At 43.1% G+C, this 20,806-nt stretch overlaps 1 long non-coding RNA gene across 2 annotated transcripts; it reads left to right on the top strand.

Moving 5' to 3' along the window:
- Positions 1-13,734: 13,734 nt before the first annotated feature.
- Positions 13,735-19,367, top strand: LOC142930987 (uncharacterized). 2 transcript variants are annotated; one of them, XR_012946983.1, is made up of 4 exons: positions 13,735-16,323; positions 17,395-17,635; positions 18,240-18,375; positions 18,767-19,367. It is a non-coding gene; the product is annotated as an uncharacterized LOC142930987 (long non-coding RNA). The 2 variants fall into 2 exon arrangements; XR_012946982.1 differs by having other exon boundaries at positions 13,745-16,323; positions 17,395-17,479.
- Positions 19,368-20,806: the final 1,439 nt, after the last annotated feature.

The following is a 20,806-nucleotide window of genomic DNA, read 5'->3' as shown; positions in this document are numbered from 1 at the left end:
CGATTCTCCATTTTCCAAAGTAAGTGTAGCTTCCGGGGAAGCCGATGAATTTCCCTTTGAAAAATGCAATGTAGAAAGACGCCGAGTAGAAGTTGACGAACTGAAATAAGAATTTCTTGAACGTCAGCCGATACTCAAATTCGCCTTGCGTCTTGGGCATCTCTGTGGGTGTGATACAAAGGCACACATGGACACAAACATCAAACAGGGCAATCAGTTTTGATGTTACTTACATAGTTTCTGGCACACAGGCTACGAAAAGCCACTGATAATGATGCCGCATTGAGGAATAGCAACATTTCACAATGTGACGTGCTTTGATATCCATTAAAATGAATTTGAAGATAAAAAGTGAATTTCAAAGATGTTGCTGGGGAATGAGTGACAGTGGACAAGTTTTGATTTAAAGCTTTCGTGACTGCAGTAATTCATATTCTTAGTTTTTTCGGTAAAGTCACGTTGAAGAGAAACAACAATAAAAAAAATTATCACGACGTTTCGATGATGACCGTTTGAGTTATGGTCGAAACGTCGTGAGAATTTTTTTTTAATTGTTTTATATATATTTTGTTATTTTGTTGTTTCTCTTCAACGTGACTTTACCGAAAAAACTAAGAATATGAATAGTGGACAAGTTGTTTACCAGGTGTTGTTCACCACATTCACCCTGTGGAGTGTCATTCAGTCTCCATTTGCAATTAAGCCATTTACACTGTCCGTATGATGTCTGAAAGCCAGTGCACTTGATTTTCAAATATCTTTAAGGTGTATTAAATTTCGATTTAAAGCTTTCGTGACTGCAAGGATTCATCTTCTAGCACTCCAGCGCTGTCCTCTAGACAGTCTCGTCTCTTCACATGATGAAGGCCGCTTATGTTGTGGCCAAAACGTCGTGAGAATATTATTGTGTTATTTTATTTTATCAATTTATTATTTTATTCTCATTCTACGTGACTTTACCGAAAGAACCAAAGAAAATATTTAAGGTTTATCTTAGTAATTATCATGGGTCACCTTTCAGAGGGGGTGCAGGCTTCAGCAGGATAAATTACTAATAAAGGTCTCAATAGTGGGCAACATGAGCAACACAAGCAGATAGCTGACAGCTGGCTAGAAGGTAGAAATGCAGCAGTGAGGGTCAGCCCACAATTACATTCAGTGATTCAATGGATCGAGAGGTGAAATCAGAGCGCTAAGTTGGCACCATTGAGATCCTGGGTTTAAATCCAGGCAGCGGCCTCTGGTAACATGTGTTCTCAAGTGCAGTGAATTAATGGCTTCAGGACGATTACTAATGATGGCATTACATCTGTAACATACACCATTTGGTTCATCACTTAATTTGGTGAAATTTTAGTTGTGAGAATGAGCAATTTGACTGTTACGAGATTAATATTATATTCCGTAGCAGTGTGGATTGAAAGTGCTTCCCTCTAATGTGTGAACCAGAGTTCACTTGAATGAAGGGTCTCAGAGGTAGCTCACTTCTAGGGCCATTTCATGACATTAAGGGTTGCACTGGTCTACAAGAGATCCCATTGGATACTTCATCTCAAGACACGATTCTGATAGCCCAATCGGAATGAAACTGGAGGAAAAATTTAACAGAGTTCTGACAAAAACAGGCAGTAGTTGAACAAGTGATTGGATGATGCACTGATGCTGCTATTCATGGCCTCATGGTGCAAGGTTAAAATCATGATGACATTTTACAGCGACAATATTTACCATGCACAACATTTATCCAAGCTTCAAATTTACATGTGTTCTCTGGTGGCGTATAATAAAATAAACATATGCAAACCGTGATGGTGATGACACCTACCCAGATCAGTGAGGACGAGGGCCAGCTTGTCGTAACCTTTGTTGAGTAGTAATATGATTATGATGTTGAGGATGGAGGCCGTGATGGTGGTAACCATATCAGGTGTGAGTAGGGCACCGATCACCTTGATCTTGGTCACATGATTGGGGATACTCGAGGAGAGTATGCCAAAGATGGACAGGCGGTAAACAACCACACCCAAAATTGCAGCAAGAATCAGGAGGATCTGCCAGTAACACAAGAAACACAGAGGTGGGTGAGATTTACAGTCTTGTAGCTCTTTTCCACTGTATAACCAAGCCGTGAGTTAGCTGTGCCAAGCTAGCCTGGTGTGAATCAGGAGGTGCCAGTTCGTTTGTCTACTGCAGAACCAAATGACTGGCAAAACGTCGTACTCAGATTGTAGATATTGTGGATTTGCTGTACTAGTAACGAATTGGCATGTTCTGTTTACGTGAACAACTTTACTAATTGGCTGTGTCGGGTGGTGGTGGGTTTCATGGCATATATTTACGCGATCTAACCCAAAAAAAATATTATGGATGATATTGGTCGCGAAAAGCTTACATGTTAAACAGAACCTGAGCTGTTTCGCTAACATCACACACAATGAACGTGTAATGGTAACGTCATTTGGTCAAATGTAGAAAATGATGCAATGTTATGAAAGGAATTACTATCCCTGGCCCTGCTAGACCTCGAGCCAGGTTCAGATGTGAAGTTGAGACCAAAAGCTACAAGGCCAAGGTGAGGCCAAGGCGGCAGCTTTTTAGGCCACAATCAGTGTCAAGGTCACTCAAGGTTGGGTGCGCTAGTATGAGGCCAGTGTCAAGGTTGGTACCTCTAAGAAACCTCCTCGGACTGAGGCCACACACTCAAGGCCAAGGAGCTGAGGACATGTTTTTCATCTGGCCTTAAGGCCGAGTACTGGTCTCGAGAAACCCAAATCGAGGTTGACAGGAGCAGGTGGATAACATGATATGGCTCATGAGGTATTCATTGCCTTGGGGCAGCAGTAGATATTTCAGGTGATTGGATTGACAAAGGGCTGTAAGTTATATGATTATGCATGTATCTATACCCCCACTTGTAATCACTCAATGGATCACACAGGAGGAACAACATAGTTTGAGAGCGATTCTGACTGGGGGAGCAGCGTGTGGAGGTTGGGGTTGGGTCAAGTAAAAATATATATGTATAACCCGTATATGAATCCACTGCTGGATGATGGCCTCCCCAAACCTGTGCAGGTTGTCAGGGTTATTTTCCCATACTTCACCATGCACACCAGTACAGGTTGGTAAAGGATGGAAGCATGAGAATGCAGTTCTCTGTTGGCCACAGGGTAGCTCTGCAGCAGCCTACAGTCCATTTTGTGCATGATGGTTACCGATTCGTGCAGTACCCAGGCTCAAAACCTGCTTCGCCTCCAAGATGAGGCACATAGCAGGTGACTTGGCCATAGCTCACTGGATCAGGAGAAGGGGTTCAATGTTGCTGTTGAGTTGGCGGACTCACCCAGAACAACACCATGATCCCAGAGAGGCAGTAACGGAACCTCAGTATCCTCTTAGGCATATGAGGCTCCTCCTCCTGCACTCACAATGCACGGACATAGACGGAAAAGCATTTGTATATAGATTAGTCTGTAGGAGTGACCAATGTTAGTGTGAGCCGTTAAGGTTGACTGATGAACCATTATTTGTTTTCCCCACTACTAGTTAAGCATGCGATGATATAAAGGAATGGATTTGATGGTCCTGATGTCTGAGAGTTGAGCTGGCAGCGCTGAGATTCATTGGCTTGAATCCAGGCAGCTGCCTCCAATTAAACCAAGTAGTAAGCCGATCAGCCTGGTCACCAATATTACATTTGTTTCTTTTCTTAATTTGGCCAAATTTCACCTTTCAGAATAAAAAAAGATTAGTTTGACCATCATGAACATTTATTTGTAGCAGGGCTGATGGGAAAGGGCCACCCTCTAGTGTGTGTTCACTTGAAGGGATCTTAGAAGTAATTATGTAACATCTGCTTGAGCAAACCTTTCCATAACATAGAGTTCCAAATGGACATTGTTTCATAACGATTCCGATAGTAGAATCGGGATAATATTTGAAGGAAAACAAAATTGAGCAAAGGCCAACAAATATGTTAGAAGAAAAACTAGGAAAACAGTGAACAGTTACACATGCAACATTACAAAATAGAGGTGTGTGTGTGCAATGAGGTAGTCGCCGTGGTGACGGCAGAAAGCATTACCATGGTGATGATGTTACATTTCGTGGTCGTGCAGCGAGCCAGGTACTCGGGCCGGATGGGGTCTCCCTCCTGCGCCGCTGCCGTCAGGTCCCAGTGGTACGCGAGCGATGCCTGGCGACGCTTCCAAAATTCCAGGAACACCGTGGCTGTTGCGACACACCACACGGGGAGGATTTACTTTGAAAAGTAATTTGACTATCGATTGCTCAAGGGTTCAAAAGTTACCTAATGTAGTCTGTTAAATGTAATGTTCAAAGTAACTTCATTAGTATTTTTTTCTTCTTTCATAAATACCTTTATTGGCTTTTTTTGGTACATTGCCACAATTTTATCCCACTTGCACCATGAGTGGCATGGCATGAGATTGAGATTTCTTTTGGATCTATAACAGAGCAGTGCTGCTCTTCGTGTTATAAAACGTTACACAAAAGCGAATGTCACAGAGCTACCTCTGTGATCTCTGATCCACATAGTAGGGGTAGCTCTTTCCCAACTGCTTTGCCACGGAGAGGAGCGTTTGTTACGTGATAGTCAAGCTAACATTTTTATTCTCAGAGCTGGAATGTAGCCAAATTAAGTACAGAAGCAACTTCAACATTATGTATTTTTTGTATTTGTTGTGCAGATATCGGTGATTGAGTTGAGACCATCATCTCGCTATAATTGAAAAACTTGTTTAATCGCAGGTGGCCACTTTCATTTCAACACAGAATCTCAGCGGCGGCAACGCAGTACTCTGAACTCTGAGCCACCTGGCCACTTTGTATTTTTCATGGAATCGCCTTGGGGTAGCGCATTCGTTGCTTGTTGCAGAGGTTCGTGGTTCAAATTATGTGGCTGCCCTGATTAATATTGCCGGTGTATTAATTACACAAAAATACACACCATCTGCTTCACAGTGGACATTAAAGATTATCGGTTATCATTCGTAAGAGTAGGACAATGTGTACAAGTCATGGTCCAAATGTGCCCTCATTGAGCAGTGGGTTCATAATAGGACTGTCAGGATCACTGCATACGAACATTGCAAGACATGCTCGTACTGTATATGGTTGTACGTATGTATGTTGAACTTCTTTAACACTGTATGTGGCCAAATGTGCTCATCATCATTGCAAACATGTTGATACTTGTCACTGTGTCTGGACAATGTGTGCCAATGCTTAGAATCACTTACCCCAAAGTCCCATGAAAACTGCGAAGAATATGGTGACCAGATTTTCATACATGTGTGAAGTCTGCAACGGCACAATCAGAGGTGTTAGTCACAATTAAACCTTAAATCTTAGCATCCACGTATTTTCAATATCAACAGCAGGAAAGTAACGATGCATCGATTGATTTTTAAGTTAAAATAGATTAATCACTCATGAAACATCCATTAAATTGTGGAGATGACAATGCTCTACAATGTCTGATATTATAGCGATATTCATGTATCAAACAAATCTGTATAAATGTGACAGAAAGAGCAAAATAAGCAATGGGCAATTCCATGATTGTGTACATACATTTCAGACACTTTAAAGTGAATAATCATTATTTCGGCATGACATGTCAACTAATTAGCACTGAAATTCAGATTTAAAAAATACTTTGTCCACTTGTATTGATCGTGGAGAAATACTCATGAAATACATCGTGTCGGATTTACTCAGACAAAGTCACTTTTGCACTCCCGCTGGGATGTGACGATGCATTCATTTTCATGTATTTGTCAAATCATCGACTTCGCCCATTAAAATGCTCTATTTACTAAAACTATAATTACCTTCAAAATGGTCACACGTGTATTATTAGTATAATATTTTTTTAACACCCACACGAATGGCAGCGTAGTGTTTAGCATGATATGCTGCAATCTAGTGATCATGGTTAATGTTAATGATACAATCTCAGCAACGTGAGTTCGCTTTGTGATAATGATGCACAGCACCAATAACCAATAGGTATCCTTATTTAGAGGGAATATCGATGGTGTATTTGTGTGATACCTTCGCAGTCTCGCAGGTATCATTTAGCCTCCAAAAGGTGCATTTTTGGTCACACTGGGGACACATGACCAGGGATCCTCCGATGGTGTTGTTGCATATTTCTCCACTGCACACATAGACACGCACGAACATAAACACACTAATGGGCATAGTACACTTGGATGAGAAATATAATTTGCCTAAAGGTCATGCCGCTTTTGAATGTGTCTTACCCTCCCTTTAAACAAAGTCAGACTAAATTATGGGTTCCAACGTCGAGCATTTTCCAAAGTAAAACGTATTTCCTGATGTTTAATTATAATTTTCGTTCATATCGGTGGTGTAACATCTCTATGTATTGATTTACAGGGGTGTTTACAGCCCTTTTATCAATCCACTGCTGGCTGAGGGCCTCCCCACACCTTGTGGGTCATGAGGGCTATTTAATTCTAGTCATCCCACACTGGTCAGTACGGCTTGAATATGGGAAGCGAAGACTCCAGACATAGAGTACAGCAATGTATTTCCTGCACTTCCTCCCCGCTGTCTATCATGCAGCCCCGCAGAGTCTATGTGTGTAAGTAGTATTATAAGGATACGTTTCACATTTAAACATTTTGGATTTGAATATTTTTTGCTTTTGATTTTCGGATTATTTACAATTTGTAAGAATGTACAATATATTCATGTGAACAAGAGTGACGAAACCCGATGCCACGTGATACGTGTCGTCGTGAGTGACGTCACAATGGGTGATGTCATGTTTTCTGAGCAATCCAAAACAATGTTTAATTTTCCCTGGATTGTCCGAAATATTGTAGCTAGGCTTGATTTTTTGGATTTACTTTTAGAAACAGAGACATTTGGAACATATATACATATACAATATATTGAATGTACTATATTTGTACTGTATATGTATATAAACTGTATGAGATTGTATATATGTGCATATGTACTTTAATAGTTAAATGTTAAAGATGTGGCCCTGAAATTGCTTGCTCATGCCACTGCTGGTGGAAGGTCCTCCACTAAAGAATTCTCTAGATTGCCCCTCGAGATGATATTTGGCCTACTCGTCCATGATGGCCAGACGTCTTGGACACAGTGGGAGTACCCACATTTAACCCCATCACATCTGAACTGCCAATCATCTAACTGCGGTGTCTCCGTTTATACTGCTGAGCATATGTGGGATAATTGAAGAAACCTAGCCATTATTTCAGCTGCCATGCCAGGCGATCGCACTGGAAATCTATAAACTGCAATTCTAGAAATATAACTATTACACCATGGCAGCATCCCATGGGATTGTATATAAGTGTATATGTATGTCTATATGTACTTTACGTGTATATGTACTTGTGTATAGCCTTAGTAGGTGCTTGCTGATACTCATTGTTCAGTCTGTATTGCCATACAGGAGATCTGTGTGATTTCTACATCTGACACATGAGTGTATGTGTGTGTGTTTGTATGCATTTGTCTGTATGCATGTGTCGGGCCAGTACCTAGTGATGTCACGGTCCTTGCTGAATACTCCAAAGAAAAAGGAGATCAGGCCGACGATTGCAGCGAAGATCAGCATCTTTGTGTAGAAGCCGAGCCATGCAAAATAGAGCCCCACTTGCCACCCGAAGTATGACCTGTGCCGACAACATCACTCGCACACACAGCGCAAACATCACCAACCACACATGGCACCAGTGGTGTAGCTATCGAATATGTAAGCAAGGACCATGGACTGGAGGGAAATGTGAAGAGCAGGGAAGGCATGGGCAAATGCTATTCTGGAACTCCATTTTCCCAACCGTCTGTGCTATCAACTCCCAGCTAGCATTTAAGTCCAGCCTTAGGACCTTCCTGGACAGGGCACGTCCCTAAGAGGTACGATGGCCTGTGGTCGAGACTAAGAATGATGTGGCAGTCAAGAGAAGGAATGCGTCTGAGAGGATGTGCACCACAGAGATTTAAGTAATAAAATCAGCATGTGTGCAGGAGCCACATGGATCGTTGCATCAGGAGACTGGGAGAGATGGTGAATGCTTGGAGAAGTCTTCATCCAGCAGTGGATAGGGCATGAACTTACCGCACAAGGTCAAGAGGCTGCTCCTTGAAAGAGCGCCCGGCTCTCGCCCACTCCCGTCGCAGCGTGTTGCGGTCGCCCAGCGTGTTCGGGTTTTTGGTGGGATGAACAGACTCACTCTGACATGGGGAAAGCAATTGTTAGTCACAAACACTGCATGGACATTCACAAATTACCAGCTCCACCCCCCCAAAACTCTGCCGTGGCGCTGCTGTGGTGTAATGGTGTTGCACACTGCACTGGACTTGCAAAGTTAGAGGTCGCCCATTTGATTTCATGGGAACGACAGTTAAAACAATGACCACGTTTCTTAATCACGCTGCTTCTGCCCAGCAAGCAGTGTAAATGGGTGCACCCACAGTTAGTCTATTGGTTGGTCACGTGTTGTGGGATGAAGTGTGGGTACTTCTAATTCTTCCAAAGACTTCTGTCCCAAGTGAAATAGTCGGCCAAATACCCTTGAGAATGGCTCTCTAGAGTGCTCGTGGAGTCCTTTCCAATGCATGGATATTGAACTTCTTTTGCACCGTATGTAGGCAACCATGCAAATCAGACGTGTGTTTAGTGAGCTGGGGAACTTGGACACCTATACGGCGCATCTCTGTGGGACACTAATGTTAAGTATGTGGTAAGCTTTAGACCAGTGGTTCTTAACCTTGTTGGAGGTACCGAACCCCACCAGTTTCATATGCGCATTCACCGAACCCCTCTTTAGTGAAAAATAAAATGTGATTTTTTTCAAATTCAAGACTTAGATATGTTTTTTACTGGTACACAAAATGAGCCGTGCATGAACATTACCTTGTTCAAAGAATAAAACCAACACAATGCATAAACTCACAACAAATTACATACCTGGAAATCAATGTGACTTCTGCTGTTGCCTTTGAGAGATCAGTTCAGATATGCGTGGCTTCACCTTGGCAAGTGCCACTCTCATGTCATTTTCACAGCAAAGTCTGTTCCTTTTCTTCGTTTTTATGTCCAGCATCCTCGAAAAGGATTGCTCACAAAGATATGTTGTAACAAATGGTATAAAAAAATCCAGGGCTTTCTTAGCAATAACTGGATACTTGTTCATTTGTCGACACCAAAACGTTGAGAGCGTTGTTGTTCTGAAGAGTTGCTGTTGAACCTGGCTCTGCTGAATTTCAATGATTTCGTCGAGGAATTCATCATTGACATCTGCTGTTTCAACAGCAAACGTGAACGGCTGTCTCACCCATGCTGGATATGACTCTCTTGTAGGGAAATATCCGTCGAGAGACTTTGCAAGCTCATCTAAGTGCGTGGCAATTGTTTGCTTCAGTTCCGTGGATACAGAAATATCTCCGATTCCAGACACATCTTCGATCTTACTTGCACAGTCGTCCAGAAGCGGGAAGTTTGCGAAGTTATTGTTCTCTGTTCGTCGTTTCCATAACGGTAGCTTTTTTTGAAAAGCCTTCAGGTGTTCTTCCGCTTCCATGATATTGACTCCACCACCCTGCATCTGCTGATTGAGATGATTGAGAGCTGCGAATATATCAGCCATGTACGCTAAAATGAGAATGAACTCAGGATTTTTGAAGCAATCTGCATGGCAGTGTTGGTGCTCTTGCAAAAACAGGGCTAATTCCACACGCATGGCAAAAACACGATTAAGCACCTGTCCCCGGGATAACCACCGAATATTAGAATGGAGCAGAAGTACCTCAAATTCAGAGCCCATTTCTTTACACAGCTCACTGAAGATGCGGTGCCTCAGAGCACTTTTTCGCACATAGTTCACACATTCCACCACAGTTTTTAATACTTCTGTCATTTTTGGAGGTAAGGTTTTTGTTGCCAACGCATGCCTGTGCAGAATACAATGCGTCACAATGATGTGTGGTGCATCGGCCTTTACTAGCGCACCAAAACCAGACTTTCTTCCCAGCATGACTGGAGCTCCGTCCGTACAAACTGCAGAAACCATATCCCATGAAAGATTGTTGTCTCTGAAGAAGTCATCCACAAGCTTCTTCACATCGGCTGCCTTCGTTGTTGTTGTAAGAGGCTTACAAAATAAAAACTCTTCTTTTATCATGTCGTCTTTCACATAGCGTACAAAAACAGCAAGCTGGCTTAGATCAGAAACGTCTGTGGTTTCGTCGAGTTGAAGGCTGAATTTTGCCGGGCTTGAAATCAGATCCGCGACTACTTGAGCCAAGATGTCTTTGCTCATGTCTTCTATTATGTCACTGACGGTGTCATTTGAAAGAGGAATTTGGGATAATTTACCTTCGGCCGCTGTTCCGAGTATCAGATTCGCCATCTTTAATGCAGCTGGTTTCACAAGTGTTTCACCAATGGTGTGTGGCTTGCCCTGCTTTGCGATCAGGTAAGCAACTTTGTACGATGCTGTCAGGATCGGTTTGTTAACAGGTACAAATCCAAGAGCAGGCAGAGTGGCCCTTTCATCGAATCTGGCTCTCTTCACCCTGAATTCAGCAAGTGTTGTGTTCTTGTATTCCCCGTCTCCATGCAGCTTCAAGAAGTGTTCCTTTAGTTTTGCCGGTGCAAGACTAGAGTTGCTCAACTTGGCGTTGCAAATCATGCAGATAGGGCGCTCACTCCCATCACGTTCCGTGATACATGAGAATCCATGTTGTACATATTCGTCCGACCACTTTCTTCTTTTGCCCGACATAGTTAGTATGGATAAAATATTAAAGAAATCACACGACGTACGACAACAACAGTCACACGTTGACTACTGGGTACGCACTAAATTCCCCGCAGCGCTGATTGGCCAAGCAGTGTAGCATGATCATCTGCAGCCAGTGATGGCCAAGCGGGCCGTGTGTGTCATCACAAATTTACACAATAATTCAAGTGTGTCCGGACCTCCGTGGCGGGGGCTCTGCCGAACCCCTGAGATCGACTCACCGAACCCCTGGGGTTCGATCGAACCCAGGTTAAGAACCACTGCTTTAGACTATGCTGAAGCGTCCTAAACAGGTGTGCAATTCAGGTGTCGTACATGGGCCTCCCGTAGGGTGTCAGTGTGCCCTCCACCCCCTCCCCCCCCCAACAACTTACGTCATGCAGTGGATAGGCTGCCGTATAGCAGCCATTTTCAATCATTTGGTTGATATTTAATATGTTCGTGCTGTCTTGTGGCATGGGGTTTTGCAGCATGTAGTGGACCTGTGTGAGCACACATGACACATGACAAACATCACAAACATGACACATAGGGCTAGGTGAGCTATTATTTACTCACTCCACTGTGAAATGTTTCCCCCTCTCCAACCACCACCAGCCTACACAGTTATAATGGGCCCATGACTCTTATTGAGTCCCTACTCGGAAGCGTCCCAGAACGCCCCAAAAACTGAAGTAGATATGTACCGATTTCAGCAAGTACAATGTCCAGATTTCAAGGAGACATTTTCTCCATGCTTCCCATTCATAAAGGCAATTTATTCAGAATACAATACTATCAAAACCCGAAATGAGCACAATATTGGCTCGACAGGATACCTGCTCACCAGGATCCAGGAACCATATCACCAGTAGTCTGTCATTCTTTTGTTGTGCAGGGGAGAGTGATTGAGGGGGCGTGGTTATATAATGTGGGCAGGACTTACAAAGGGAGGGGCTGCTAGCTCACCATGTCTCCTGGTTAAGCATACCAGAAATTTGGTAGCTTTTTCTACAGGGACACATTAACACAACCCCTAAACCGTAAATCCAGGCATTCTTAATAAACCATAATGATTTACACTTCTAATCACATGTCACTCAGAGATCACAAGTTGCGATACAGAGCTATAAACTTGAATAAAAATGATAAAAAAAACACGACAAAACCCTATTAAATTCACATATGTTATTGCTAAAAAAAAACATTCTGGCATTATTGATACAGCATTCTTGATACAAACGTACGATTTGGCTGCATACGGCCGGTGGGATGAGGACGTCATGATCCTTTATAGGATAGATGTCCTGCTGCGAACGCCGGAAGGGTGCCGTGAAATAGTCCGGTTGTTTGGGCACGGCTCCCGGGTTCAGTTGGTGAATATTTCCCAGGTAGTGAAGAGGCCCACTGTCTGAGCCTGACACCTGGGGGAGGTCGCTCTCCTTGAGTGGCACCTGTTTGATTTTAAATGTATTAAACGCTTTGCCTCGAGCACATTGAATCATCATCATCAGCCAAAATCAGTCCACGAATGGATGAAGGTCTCCCCAAGTTGTTGCAATCTATACAAGTCCTATAATACAACAAGTCATATAATACAACAAGTCCTTTAATACAACAAGTCCTATAATACAACAAGTCCTATAATACAACAAGTCCTATAATACAACGTTCTATACAAGTCCTATAATACAACAAGTCCTATAATACAACAAGTCCTATAATACAAGTCCTATAATACAACAAGTCCTATAATACAACAAGTCCTATAATACCACAAGTCCTGTAATACAACAAGTCCTATAATACAAGTCCTATAATACAACAATTCCTATAATACAACAAGTCCTATAATACAACAAGTCCTATACAACAAGTTCTATAATACAAGTCCTATAACACAACAAGTCCTATAATACAACAAGTCCTACAATACAAGTCCTATAATACAACAAGTCATATAATACAACAAGTCCTGTAATACAAGTTCTATAGTACAACAAGTCCTATAATACAACAAGTCCTATAATACAACAATTCCTATAATACAACATTCTATACAAGTCATATAATACAACAAGTCCTATAATACAAGTCCTATAATACAACAAGTCCTATAATACAAGTCCTATAATACAACAAGTCCTAAAATACAACAAGTCCTATAATACAACCATCCTATAATACAACATTCTATACAAGTCCTATAATACAAGTCCTATAATACAACAAGTCCTATAATACAAGTCCTATAATGCAACAATTAATATGCCAAAAGCCTCCACTGCATACCCCACCCACTCTTCAAGTTGTCCCACCAATATCTCCAGTCATGAGCACACGCACATGAGCCAATCTTATCTCGCCATCTCTATGATATACATCATCTTGGGCACGTTCTCTCCTTCTGCTGCCACTCCAATGTCATTTTCGGCCAGCAGACATCATCCCTTCAAGCAACGTGCCCTTCCCGAGCCCATTCACTTTTCTAAAAAGAGTCAATATGTTGCTAATATGCATATTTTTTCAAATGTACGTTTTTCTAATCCGTTTGTATATTTACGTCTCTCGATATCTCGTAATGTCAGTGCTACGATTATTATCGTTGAACGTCATAAATTATAATCATCACAATCATCACCCTCACCATCATACTCTGTATCACATGCATGATCAACGCAATTATCATCACAACCATGATGAATCTTCACAAACATTATTGTCATCACATTCATTATCACCATCATAATCACAATCATCACCACAATCATCATCACAATCATCGGCATCATCATGATCATCATTACAATGACCATCAGAATCTTGCCTGGATGTGTAGAATCTCGGCATAGGTGGTGAGTGGGTTCCATGGCGCGTGTACTTTCACAAAGGTGGTGCGTCCGCTCAACGACTCCTAGTGGATGGCACGAAGTTCATCGTCAGACTCTAGATGAGTGCATTTAGTTGTATTTATTAGACTTTGTTTGACCAGGTGAGAGTTCAAGGGAACAGGATGGTCTCATTTGGAAGAGTGTCCACGGCCGCGTGGATTTTCGTGCTTGTGTCACGTGTTGTTAGCACCTCGTGCCGATCAACGTGTGGCACAACCCAAAAGCAAATTGCATAATGTACGTGCAGTTATCGAACACTTATTACTACAGTATAAATAGCTGGCATGCCACATTAAGGTGGAGACTGTTATACCCTCCAGTATAAAATGGGTAAGCCACAATTAATCCATCTTAAGATTGTGCATGGTGGGGTAAAGTATGGGTATTCGCTATCTCTTTCAAGACGTCTGGCAAGCATAGATGAGTAGGCCATATACCCTCCAGCGGGGATCTTTAGCGCTCCTACTCAAGGAATGTATGCCAGCAGTGATATTATGAAGCAATTACAGTCTAACACCTTTTTATTTGTATACAGTGTCTGTCATCTATAGCAGAGAGACACGCAGGAAACTTACCTCCTTGGGTTCAATCTCGAGATCTAGCCCCATCTTCATCAGGCTTGCCTGATATTCGGTCCTCTTCTTCTGTCAAACAAAATTGACCATCTGTGTTATACATTGTTCTCAGTTGTGTCACTGTGGGAGTCAAGTCAAGAGGTGAGGAAACTTCTTGAACTCTTACAGTGAGTAGAGCCTCACATGGGAATCAATCAGAGAACGGCTCTGCAAAGTAGCATCACTGAACTGCTTCAGTCGGTGTCACTTCAGCAGACCTTAATAAAATAAAAATTTGCACAGCTCTTTGTCAATCAACTGTTTGAGTTCACCTTATTTGTTACAGGGATGGTCTCACTTAGCTAGTTGCTTTGCTATTTTACAAGGGAGATAGATCCATTGTGTGTGGGTACAATAGCAACAAAATAAACAAAAACATCAATATTGAAGAGAATGCATACTGGGTACTTCAGCACTGTTGTAATAGTTTTCCATTTGGCAGTTAGAATGTGGATATTACATATATCCTGTAAGTTATGTCTGGGTGTCGGTGTGTGCAATATGAAAGTGGTGTATTTATTGAGGAGTTGTGGATGGAGTGTGATACGTAACGATAATTGATTGTTGTTCGCCAAAGCAGTGAGGCGTATGGTTCAGGGTATGGATGTGCGAGTTGAGTGATGGGAGTCTAGCGTTCATTGACTAGCGTGGTCTGCAGTTGACGATACAGTTTGAAAAAGGATGTATACTGTAATGTACTTCTATAGCCCCCTGCCATCAGTGCAGCAATATTCAGTACGTGGTTGTAATGGACTTCTATAGCCCCCTGCCACCAGTGCAGCAATATTCAGTACGTGGTTGTAATGCACTTCTATAGCCCCTGCTACCAATGCAGCTATGTTCAGTACGTGGTTGTAATGCACTTTTATAGCCCCCTGCCATCAGTGCAGCAATATTCAGTACATGGTTGTAATGCACTTCTATAGCCCCCTGCCATCACCAAACTCACACTGACCAGCGTGGTGAAGTATGGTAAATAACCCCTCCCCCTGGGAGCTGCATAGCATGGGACAGCTGTCAGCCAGCAATGGATTTAAAAAGGAGCTGTACTCCGCACACATTCTTATTCAGGGTAGGGTAAGGAACTTGGAGGTTCGGTACGCATAATGTGCTCGGAAAGTATTGTATTCTGTATGTGTGTTGAACCTCTTTCGCATCGTACAAAGCCAACCGTGCTCTTCGGGGGTGCGATAATATATAAATATAAGTAGTCATACTACTGTAATACCACGTAATATTTAGCATTCATTGTATTAGTAGTACGGTAATTTTTTTATATGCAGGTGTGCATGCCAAACGTTAACCAATGTTAAATGTTAAGCCTTCTCTTTTGAATAGAGTGTGTTTTAAACATGGAGTTGTCTCCAGCTAATTCTTAAATGTATATCATTCATAATGTAGTAGTAGGCAGGTAGTGCATTTATGACACTTCAATTGTACATAGAGCTTGCAGGTGTGATGAAGGAAACCATGGGAAAGGCTGGAATTTTTGTTGAAAAAAGGACAACAGCCACAGTAGCTTAAGAGACCTAACGCGAAGTGGTCGACACTGGCCCATGCGATCGCGTTGCGACGGCGGATCCACTTTCCGCACACAGCAGCTCCTCATGGTGCCCCCCATACCAGGACCAGTGGTGACCTTGTAGCCACAGCCATTCCTCTCCCTGGCCCCATCCGGTCCAGGCATCCCAAATCGTACAAAATGTACTGCAACGGTGGTGAGACAAACAGCCCTTCGGGCGACAGCACGGTGACGGACACAAGCCCTCGCGGCAGCCTGGGCAGCACGCTGCTCCGGACCGGAAGCGGGGGTTACCGCAGCCCTGTGGTGTGCGGAGAGCGGTGCTGCTCGTAGGCGAGCGGTGCGCTGGACGCCTACATCGAGGACTTTGAGCAGAGCGGAATCTGTGCGTCACCGCCACCCAGGATACGTGCAGAGCACAGCGCCGTGCAGCATGGCGGAGCGGAGACGCGCGGAGGAGAGGAGGATGCACAGTGTGGATGAGGGTGGGTTGCGCCTCTCGCCACGCGAGGAATCGCTCCGTGGTGCTTGCACTCGAGTGGCTATCGAGTGTGCACGCGGTGCAATGGTATCGAAGCTATAGTAATAGGTTTTTACCCTTTTATCTGGCACAAAAACTGACACCTTTATACAAGGGATCATGTTTGCAATAACCACAACACAAGTAGTCAAAATGCAAACAAAAAAGACAACTCTGATAATATGCACTGTCCTTGAATTTGATTGGTCCACACCCGAGATGGCTTTTCTGAGATCCCAGTCTCCACTGGTGTTGGACCAGAAGACGCAAAAAGGCGTCTTCTTATTCTTAGCGTCTTCTTGTTTGCATTTTGACTACTTGCGTTGTGGTTATCGCAAACATGATCCCTTGTATAAAGGTGTCAGTTTTTGTGCCAGATAAAAGGGTAAAAACCTATTACTATATCTTGTTACTGGCAAAGGAGGTCTCATAAGGTATCGAAGCTAGTTGACTGGAGGGGGGATAATTGGAGAGGAGAACCCCATTTATTTGCTTGTACTGGGTGCTTGTCAATTATGCTATGCTATCATGAATGTAATGTAATTCCCCTAGCAAAAAAAAACCCTTAATAAGGTCTAAAGATACATTTTCGTGAGAGTCCCACACTGGGATGCTTGGCAAATTCCATTAATGAGTTCATTTTATGTCAGAGAAAACTATCCACAGTAAGCACACGCATATGAGAGGATAGCATAGGTCTGAACAGATAGGTCGGTGCATGCATTTCTTTCTCCTGTCATCTTCCAGCAACTTCACTGATTATCGAGTTTGTAAAGTTTGTGAAATCTAAGTGATCCTCCAACCTTTGTGTCAAAATTTTCAGATCCTAGACTGGACACATCTGAAGTTTAAACAATAACAGCTCATGCACTGATTTATCCCATATTCTCACAAACTCCACAAACGGATAACATCATTAGTTATTGATGGTGCAAAGTACGGCAACATTGCAGGATTGCCGTTCAGGGGTCAAGGAATCTAGGGGAGAGCAAATTCATTGTGTACCAGTAAAATGTCTGTGGGTCTTACATTGCAGGTGGCATGCTGCTTGTGGAGGACCTCATCTCGGGCACGTGCAGCCTCACTGCTGCGCTGCAGCGGTCATGGCTTATAGCCCGACGGTCAGTCTAACCACGGACCAGCTCCTAGAGGCACCAGTTGACGGTTCCTCCAAGTCCTTGTTCCGCTCGCCTGGCGCCCACCGAGACCTCGCAGTGTCGCACAGAGGCAAGCGGTCATCTCTCGGGGTCACCGCGCACAGCCTCGGCGCATCATTGGTGAGGGGCAATAAGCCAACTGAACGGTTGAGCTCAACAGCGAGAAGCAACAAGGCCCTGATGCCATTAAATGAGTCGGCAAAGCCCAAAAAATATTTCTTTTCTAACCAGAAGAATGTTTTGTTGTACTTACGGAGCAGTGAAGCAACTAGGCGTGAGCACTTGCCGAACGGCGGCTGTGCGACAAGTACCTATCCCAGGTGGTTGACAAGCCAAAAGGATGAGCTGGATGTGTCGGGGATCACGAGCATTCCTGAGCTCAGGTACCCGGCCTGGCTGCGTGACTGCGATGTGGACTCCCAGACCAGCAGCCACGAGACGGATACCAGCACGAAGAGAGCAGGTGCCGCTCAGAGCCCGCAACGCAGACCAAAGTACCCAGAGTGGCTCAAAGATTTGGACATCTCCGGCCTTACGAATGTAGCCAACGAGGAGCCCGTGTCAGAGGACCTTAGATCCCTAGGTGTGTGTGTATATATATAGTCTGTATATAGCAGATGACATTTCATATGTTTTCAGGTACATATTCAGTCTTTTCTCACAGAGACGACTGAGCGGCCACCCATGTGGTTGTGACGTGCGATGCGTGATTCTTGATGCACAGCCTCATTGGAGGAGCTGCTGAGCAGGGCGCGCATGGAGTTGGAATCCCCCGGCTTGGAGGCCCCCTCCCCGGGCAGCTTCAACACGGACGTCTTCCTAGGGGCTGATCGTCCCTGGGAAAACCCCTCCATGCCATTGTGAATTTATCTTTATATTCACACTCACGCACAGCATAGAGGCTGCACCGCCTCTAAGTATGATGTCAGATTATGAATGTTATAAGCTAAGCAGGTAAGCCTGGTTATTACTTGGATGGGAGACTATTTGGTAATAGCATATATTATATATTTTGGCTGCTAGGTAACCAGGAGTTAGTAATACAGCAATGGAATCTTGAATCTATATCCGGAGTTTTGCATTTTACTCCCTCTGTTTTCACTGGGTTCTCCGATTTCCTCTCACATACCACTCGCTGATGAAATTTGCAAAATATCACTGCCAAACCCGCCTGAGACTTGGTGAGATTTTTCTGGCTTCCACCATGATAAGTCAACCAAGTAATTTTCTCTCAATCGTGTCTCTTCTCAGGGCCGTGTACCACCTGTCGCGTCTGAAAGAGCTGGTTGACACCATCAAGGAGAACAAGGATGGCTGCATTTTAAGGCGGTGGTCGAGGTTTGTACTCAGAAGGATACGTTCGCTTGGTCCTGCTAATTCATGGTTGTTAAACATCAATGGTACTTCAGGTGCTGTGGTGTGAATTGCAATTACTTGTGAACTTGTGGGGCCCGTGGGGCACAGTAATTGCCCTGTTAATGGAAGTGCCACAACAAAGTATTGGAAAAATGTGATGAAGTTCGTTCAGGGTTGGAGTTAGTGAATGGTTGCAGCAGTATTTTGCACAGCAAATCCATGCAGACTCAAATGTCACTTGAAAGAGAACGGATATGTGAAAAATATTGTGAGCACAACTAAACTTATTTTGGTTTTAGCCATTTTGGAAGGAGACTACTTTATTGGGAACATACATGCTAGTATTTGTGTAGTTATAAACATTTGGGAAATCACTGTAAAAGTACATTTGCTTATTTAGATTGCACTATACCTGTATTGTAAAATTTCAGAACCTTTTATGTAACTTGTAATCAATAAACCAAAGTTGCATATTGTATGCAACCCATGACTTGGATTGTTTTTATCATGTCTTGTTTAGCATGGTTGGTTATGTACAGTGTGAAAGAAATTCAACATACATTAAATATTTTCTGATATTTGAATGTTTATATTGTACATGTATATTTATTTTACAATTAATCTGAGACAAAGGCTTATACACATGGAATTGAAAATATTCAGCTATGATTTGTATTTCTCAAGTATTTTAAGAAAAGTCAGCGAGTCTCGTGACATGTCTTCACATTTGGGGGTGATGATTGTGATGGATATCCAAGCATTAACCTGCTTACATTCCTAGAGTATGTAAGGTGAATTTGGGCATTCTGGGTGATTGGGTTTTAGGCCAAACACAGGCAGATGATTGGGGATAGATGTTTTCAAGCATCTATTAATTATTCATTGGCATGTACTATCTTACTATGATGTAAAGTTCAAAGACATGGTTCATGAAGGGAATGGAATAAAAACTCAACTGTGCACAAGTATGGAGGAATTAATACTTGGAATTCAATGCAAAGATCTGGCCATATGGCGTTTACTGGGCACCAGGGTTGCCAAACAACACATGAAAGATGTGTATCAGGCACAGCCTCTGCATTATGAAAAAAATATCACTTCCTGAAGAAGTGCATTTTGAATTTTGATTTAAAGCTTTCGTGACTGCAGTAATTCATATTCTTAGTTTTTTTGGTAAAGTCACGTTGAAGGGAAACAACAAAATAATAAAATATATATAAAACAATAAAAAATTCTCACGACGTTTCGACCATAACTCAAACGGTCATCTTCAGGTACACCTGAAGATGACCGTTTGAGTTATGGTCATCTTCAAATTCTCACGACGTTTCGACCATAACTCAAACGGTCATCTTCAGGTACACCTTATGGTCGAAACGTCGTGAGAATTTTTTATTGTTTTATATATATTTTATTATTTTGTTGTTTCCCTTCAACGTGACTTTACCGAAAAAACTAAGAATAAGTGCATTTTGCTTCTCCTGTCTTAGGTCACCAAAATAAATTAGAGCAAATGTGACTCGACTGACACAGGCAGCATTTATACTTGTGAAGTGTTCTCCTTCCGACGTGTGGTGTGTGTCGCACACACTGTTGGAGACGAGGTAATTGCAGGAGACATCGTCTCTTTATTATCTTGTTCACACCAACTCCGGCCTCACTCGACCACGTTGCCATAGAGCCCGGCCTAGACACGACCCTGTCCGTGTTGCACCGACGGCATCGACCGAGAAGGCCAACTACTGTCTGGCCACGCAATGATTGGGCGAATGCGGTGTCAACGACAGCGACGACGAGACGAGTCCACTCCCAGAACCGGCAGCCCGGAGCTCTCGCTCTCCGCTGCTTATATTATATTCTATATTCTACTCGGCGCGGCTTGGCTCTGCCCTATCCACGCCTCCCTTCTCGAACCGACCAGAGGGTTCCAGAGGC

The sequence above is a fragment of the Petromyzon marinus genome, chromosome 46, assembly GCF_048934315.1.
Source record: "Petromyzon marinus isolate PM22_M1 ecotype Great Lakes invasive population chromosome 46, UKy_Petmar_22M1.pri1.0, whole genome shotgun sequence".
In the NCBI taxonomy this organism is placed as follows: Eukaryota; Metazoa; Chordata; class Hyperoartia; order Petromyzontiformes; family Petromyzontidae; genus Petromyzon; species Petromyzon marinus.
The sequence above is the reverse complement of the archived record's forward strand: the minus strand, read 5'-3'. Positions and strand labels throughout refer to the sequence as shown.